Below are 6783 nucleotides of genomic sequence, written 5' to 3'. Positions count from 1 at the left end.
CAGAGAGCACAACGAATCCAAAGGGTTGACAATAGGCCAGACCTCCCAAACGGGGGCCTTGCAGCTGTGTCAGACTACATCTCGCATGATCCCCAGCCGATGGCCGTGCTGGCTGGCTGGCGATGACGATCGCCCTCGTCGCTAGAATGCTCTGGATTTCCATCAAATGAAGGTGTGACACATAAATTGTAATTCATTCCCCAAACCCCTAAAGCACGAATGAGGCTTTGCAACAAACAAATGTGAAGAGAAACACCCTACTGGCAAGAGCTATTTGCCAGTGGAACGCTTGGCCTCGGGAGGTGGTGGGCTCCCCTTTGCTGGAGACCTGGCTTGAGCAGAGGCCAGATGCTCACTGGTCAGGGACACCATCACCGCATCCTACATTGCAGATCCTGCATTGGCCTAGATGATGCCAATATGCTATGATTCTACCTACAAGAACCAGTGGCGGCTGGTGGCTCCAGTGTCAGTGGGGTGGTCAATCTGCTCCGGGTTTCAATCGGAACTCTAAAGGAGCTATCCAGCGCCTTGGATAGCTCCTTTAGAGTACTGACTCAAACCTGGAGCAGATGCACGGCCCCACTGACATCAGAGCCACCAGCCTCCAGTGAAAATAACAACACATTACTACCGCTCACCATTTGGTTGCCATTTCTGAGAGGTTCAGCACCTCCTCTCTTTCTCCACTGTGTTTGCTCCTCCCCCTCCCCCATACACACTTCCCAGTATCATTTCCTTACTCATTAATTAGCTGATAAAATCTACCTGGTTTGCATAGGTGCAAACACAATGCAGAAAGCCTTGCTTTGGGTCCTTTGGATTTCACTTGAGGCCTCCGCAGCTCATTTCTACACAGAATGCCTGGCCATTGGAGGATGTAATTGAAACATTCTCTTCAGAGATTTGGGCATATGAACATCAGAAGAGCCTTGCTGGATCAGACCAAGGGTCCATCTAGTCCAGCATTCTGTTCACACGGTGGCCAACCAGCTGTCGACCAGGGACCCACAAGCAGGGCATGAGTGCAACAGCACCCTCCCGCCCATGTTCCCCAGCAACTGGTGTACATAGGTGTACTGCCTCTGATACTGGAGGTAGCACATTGCCATCAGAACTACTAGCCACTGATAGCCTTCTCCTCCATGAAGCAGAGAGACCGGCAGCTGTCTCTCTGTGTGCCTGAATGGCAAAGTCTAGGCTATAGGAACAAACTGCCCAAGACTAAGTAAAACAGGTAGGGGTGGTCACTCTGAAAATTCATTAGCCAAACTAATCGATTGTTTAAACATGGTTCTGGAGATGGGGTTGCCAGCAGTAAATAAAAGGAAATTCACAGGTATTGGACATTTAGATGCCCAGCTGGGCAGCTGATCTCTACTGCCCTAGTGTTTCAGGTCAGCGTGGGGAGCCTCAGCCTCAGGGGCCAAGCCCAGCCCTCCTGGGGCCCCAGTCTGGCCCTCTGGGGTTCTTCAGATGGCCACACCCCTTTCCACTGACCCCACCCCCTTCCCCCCAACCACCAATTGTTTGGTGGTTTCCCAGCTTTTGTGCAATTTTCTCCCCATTCTGAAAGGTTGAAATGCCTCTCCAAAGTCTTAGTTGCCGGAAGTAAGAGCTTTAAGCAGCTATATGCTGGTATCTTTGTATTCTGGTCCCCATCCCCTTTGCCTTCGACCCCACCCACCACTGGAATTCCCCCCCCCCCAAAGAGCTTCTGAGAAACTGAATTCAGTCCCTGGGCTGAAAGAGGTTTCCCATGTCTGCTTTAAATAAAGCTGGGAATGGATGGGAAATGGATGTAAAACAACAACAACGAAGTCACACCTTCAAAACTAATGTATTATGGCACGAGCTTTCGTGGACTAGAGTCCACTTCATCAGATGTATGAAGTGTTGTCCCCAACAGGAAGGTATATATGCATGTGAGTGCAGAGGTTTAAAAACTCATTGAAGGTGTGTGATTATTTGGCAATGAAATGAAAAAAGTAAAGTCTGTGACCACTCGGTTAGATCTTAAATATATGCAATATAAGCACAGTGACCATTCAGTACAACAGTAACTGGTGATGATAACACAATCCTGGGGTGAAGAAAGTGGATAGAGAGAGGTTTTTCTCCCTTTCGCATACTACCAGAGCCTGGTGTCATCCAATGAAACTCACTGACATGAATTCAGATAAAAGGAACAACTTCTTCACACAGAGCGTAATTAACTTATGGAATTAACAAATAAAAGCTGAACTCCTTCTCCTGTGCAGATAGCACCCTTCTGTCAGCAGTCTTCTGCATGGGTCAGGAGGTGATAGCAAGTTCAGCAAAGGGCTGGATGCACATGATCTCATCTGATCTCGCAAGCTAAGCAGGGTCAGTACTCGGATGGGAGACTGCCTGGGAAACAGGCTTCCTGCACTGAGCAGGGGGTTGGACTCGATGGTCTTGTAAGCCCCTTCCAATTCTATGCTTCTATGCTTCTATGAGATTCATGTTCTGGTGAGGGAACCTAAGCCTGCCTCCTTGTGAATATGACCTGAAGGCAGGTACAATTGTAATTGACATGCAGGCATTGTAAATGACATGCAGGCATTGTAATTGACATGCAGGCAGGTACAATTGTAATGTGCCTGTTATGGCTCTGGGCTTTGAACAGAGCTGCCAGCTCATAGCTAGGGTTGGATCCAGGATCTGCCTTCTGCCAATGAAAGGGCTCCACTCACGGAAAGGGCCTCTGCCTGATTGTCAGATGTACCCCTCTCCCGACTGTACCACAGCTCACCCCATTTATCAGGGTCCCCTGACCTTCTGTGTAGCATTTTCAGGGGGCTGGAGGGGCTGCTGTGGGGAGGAGAGGGCAGGGAAGTCTGCTTCGGCAAGCCCAGTTGCACCCCCCCTAAATCTGTATCCAACCCTTAGTATCCAACCCAATCATTTCTCTATCTGAAACAGTTTGATATACAGGGCGTATACACTGAGCGATGCTTTAAAACTATTGCAGAGAAATAAAATGTCAGAGCGAGGCCCTGCCAGTGTCCACATGAAGACTAGTGAGTCACATTCTGGCTCTATGTGACTGAACTGTGGTCTGTAACAGAACCGGGCAAGAATCTCATTCCTGTCCCTGACCAGGAAAACCTCCTCTCTTCTCTTCCTTTAACATGGTCCCTGTGTCCTGAAGGGATGTGAACGATAGTGCCCTTCTCTTGGTGGGATTATGCTCTCAGTGTAAACAAGGCCTCCTGGATGACCTGGAAGTGGATTTATATCTGCCATCTTCTCTCCTGGGTCTTTCTCATGTCCCCTCCCGGGCTCAGAAATGCCAACAGGGGTCGGTGATTTGTGACCCTTTGGCTGGAACGGCTTGCCCAGAGGCCAGCAGGCTAGGGAGTGTGACGCAGCCCAGAGCCTGAAAGGGTGGGAGTCTCTCAGTGCCTGTGTGGGAAAAGGCAACAAGGCAACCTTCCCTGGGCCCTTCAGCAGAGGTGGTTCAACAACAAACTTCCAGGGCAAAGCCACCAAGAAGCAGAACAGGCAGCCGGGAAGGGAAACAGAATGGAGCTAAAATCAGACAAGAGGTTTTGGCGGGGAGGTCTGCTCTCGTATGGAGGCATATATAGATTCTAAGCAGGCAAATCAGGAGGGAAACCTGCACTAAGAAAGGCTGGTAGTTTCCTGATGGGTGCAGTTCACATTACCCAGGGGTGCGGAACTCCAGGCCCAGGGGCCACATCTGGCCTGCCTGTGGTCCTGATCCAGCCCTTTGGCGTTCCTTTCCCATGACCCCAGCTCCCTTTTTTCCAACCACCAAACATTTGGATACTTCCCAGCTTTATCCAGTATTATTTGGATACTTCCCAGTGTTATCCCCCCCCCTTCTGAAAGCTTGAAATGCCTCTCCTAAGGCTTTGTTACTGTCAGGAAGAGCTTCAGGCTGAACTATGCTGATATTTGGGGCCCAACCCTTTTGTCTTCGGTCCTGCCCACCACCAGAATGTGGCCCCCGAGAGCTTCTCTGAAACAGAACACAGACCTTGGCTGGAAGAGGTTCAACACCCCCTGACATAAGCGCATGTGCATGTTAAGAAGGTGGGCAACGTGGATCCACGAAGATTAGGTATGGGTTGACTGGTCACGGGATTTATTTTGCATCGACACTACTAGCAACTCAGTCTACACTATTGGACAATCCACTTTTCATAGGTTTGTCTCAGCATAGGTTAAGTAAGCCCGGAGCAGTGCCAGGGGTAAGCGGGCCCTGGGCAGCACTGCCCTAGTGGCCCCCCAGTTCAGGCTTACTGCAATGGGCAGTAGTGCTGCAGCAAGCAGAACAGATAGTGGCGTGCAGCCTACTGCTCCAAAGAGTAGTGCCAGGTGAGGTGACTACAGCTGCCGCCACGTTAATTTCCCTAGAATGGCTTTGGGCCCTACACTGGGGCCCAGAGGCATTCTCAGGAAATTAGGATGGCGGCAGCATAGATGGATGGATGCATGGAGGGATGCATGGATGGATGGACAGGCCCAGAGGCATTCTCAGGAAATTAGGATGGCGGCAGCATAGATGGATGGATGGATGGATGGATGGATGGATGGATGGAGCGAGCCTGTGACAGCAGTGGTGGAGGCCCCATCATTTGTCCCACCATGCTGGATGCTGACACAGGGCCTGAAGTATGCTCAGGACACTAGTGGTGCCCTCTTGATGGAGGAGGGACAGTTATCTTCCTAGGAGAGGGCACCACATGGCCACTTGCTGGGTGAGGGGAAAGCATGTCATGCTGCATGCCTCGGGATGACCACACACACACACACACGTATGCACTGTGTATGTAAACTGTGCATCTATCCCTGTAGCTGGGGGTGGCGATGGCCAACAGGAAGCTCTAGCGTGGTCCATGAAGTCATGAAGAGTCAGAAGCGACTGACTGAATAAACAACAACAAATCCCTGTAAAGAGGCAGCGCGTGCCTTACCTTTCCAACTCAAAGGGCTAAACTGCACCTGACAGCCATGGATCCTTGGGTTTTAAAGCCAAATCCATCACAATCATGCAGAAACAGGGGGAGGATCTGAGAGAAAAGCACTTGGGGAGAAAGGCTGCAGAGGGGTATGCCACAGACCCCACATTCCCCCTTTGTTCCTTAAATTGGATCCTATCCTCCCAGTTTACATTATTGCCGCCCATCGAGGTCAAAGAGATGAATCTGCAGCCTTCATAGGAACATAGTAAGCTGCCTTATACTGAGTCAAACCATTGGTCTGTCTTGCCCAGTACAGTGCTGACTTCTGGTGGTGCTCCAGGGTTTCAGACACGAGTCTTTCCCAGCCATACCTGAAATGCCGGGGAATGAGCCTCGGACCTTCTGCATGCAAAATATGTGCTCGAACACTGAACTACGCCCCTTCTATGCCCCTATCTATCTATGCCCCTAAAAGGTCTCTGGTACTCTAACTGCAATGTATGTGATAGTTAATGTAAATGTACCCTTTTTCCAAAAGGTTTTATGTTCCCATTACATGCCAATTAAAGCTGGTGTAAGCGGTGTGTGCGTGTGTGAAACCCCACTGAATGCTTCCCATGCCTCTCTTTGTCATCTAAAAATTCTCACCCAAAGGTTACAGGGGCCATCACAATAGAAGCAACTTGGCTGACGTTTGGAGGAGCTCGCTCTTCCTTTGCCACGCATAGTTCACAATATTCTTACGTTGAACGACTTCTGTGCCAGCCCCTTTGTGGCCTTTAACCTGTTTTGACAAGATGGAGTTTGGGAAAATCCCTGCTCACAAGCATTACGCCCAAGGCAGCCTGTGGGAAAATAAATAAGAGTCCATTCAAAAGAACTAGAACACTCTTGCAATTGGCCACAGAGGTGGAAGGTTGTCTTGACTACAAGGAGCGGCGATGGGTTGCTTCCTTTCCGTAAGACAGCCCTAGTATTTGGATCAGGCCCTTAGGTCTATAGGGGAGCTTGCATGGTCAGTTCCTGTTAGTTTATGTACAAATTACAAAGCCAGAATTCAAGCAACATGTTTTGCTCCCTTGATAAAGGTCCAGATTGTCCATGAAGACCACAGACTGAAGGCCAGCCTTGCCGTGGTGATTGTCATGTGTGGTTTGTGTGGTTGATTGTGTGGTTGATTTTTGTTTTTTGACAAATAGCCAGTATAGTAGGGGGGGCGGAGCTGGATTGGAACAATGGCATGGGTGGAGAGGGGTTTTAACCCTTTGACCCCACCACAGTCTTCCCATTGCCATTAGCAGCCATGGGGAGGGGGATTCCAATTGGGACTACACTGGGGGCAAAGGGTTCAAAAACCCCTCCCCCACAGGACTGTCCCCATCCAGCTCCCCACCCACCCCAACCTCCGGATGCCAATTGTTTGTTTATTCAGTCATTCATTCATTCATTCTTGCACACCAGGGCTAACCAGGTAACAAACATTGGCCCTGATATTGCATACCAATGGTGGGGAACCTTTTCCCTGTGAAGTGCCATTGACCCGCAGGAAAAGTCAATTGGGGGCTACAGCTTATGGCTGATGCTGGGTGGAGCCAGATCCAATGGTAGGCAGAGCCAGATCTGATGGCCCAGCTGCAACCTATCTGGATGGGGATAGCCTAGCATCAGTGGTCTATGCTCTGGTATACTCTAGGCTAGATTACTGCAGGGCACTGTACATTGAGCTGCCTTCGAAGACAATTTGGAAACTGCAGCTAGTGCAGAATTTGGCAGCCGGGTTGTTGACTGGGACTAGGCAATGTGAAAAAATAAACGCAGCCCTGGCTTG

The sequence above is a fragment of the Heloderma suspectum genome, chromosome 4 (assembly GCF_057233095.1).
Source record: "Heloderma suspectum isolate Gila_16-S chromosome 4, 16-S_ref, whole genome shotgun sequence".
NCBI lineage: Eukaryota > Metazoa > Chordata > Lepidosauria > Squamata > Helodermatidae > Heloderma > Heloderma suspectum.
Note: the sequence above shows the minus strand (reverse complement) of the source record.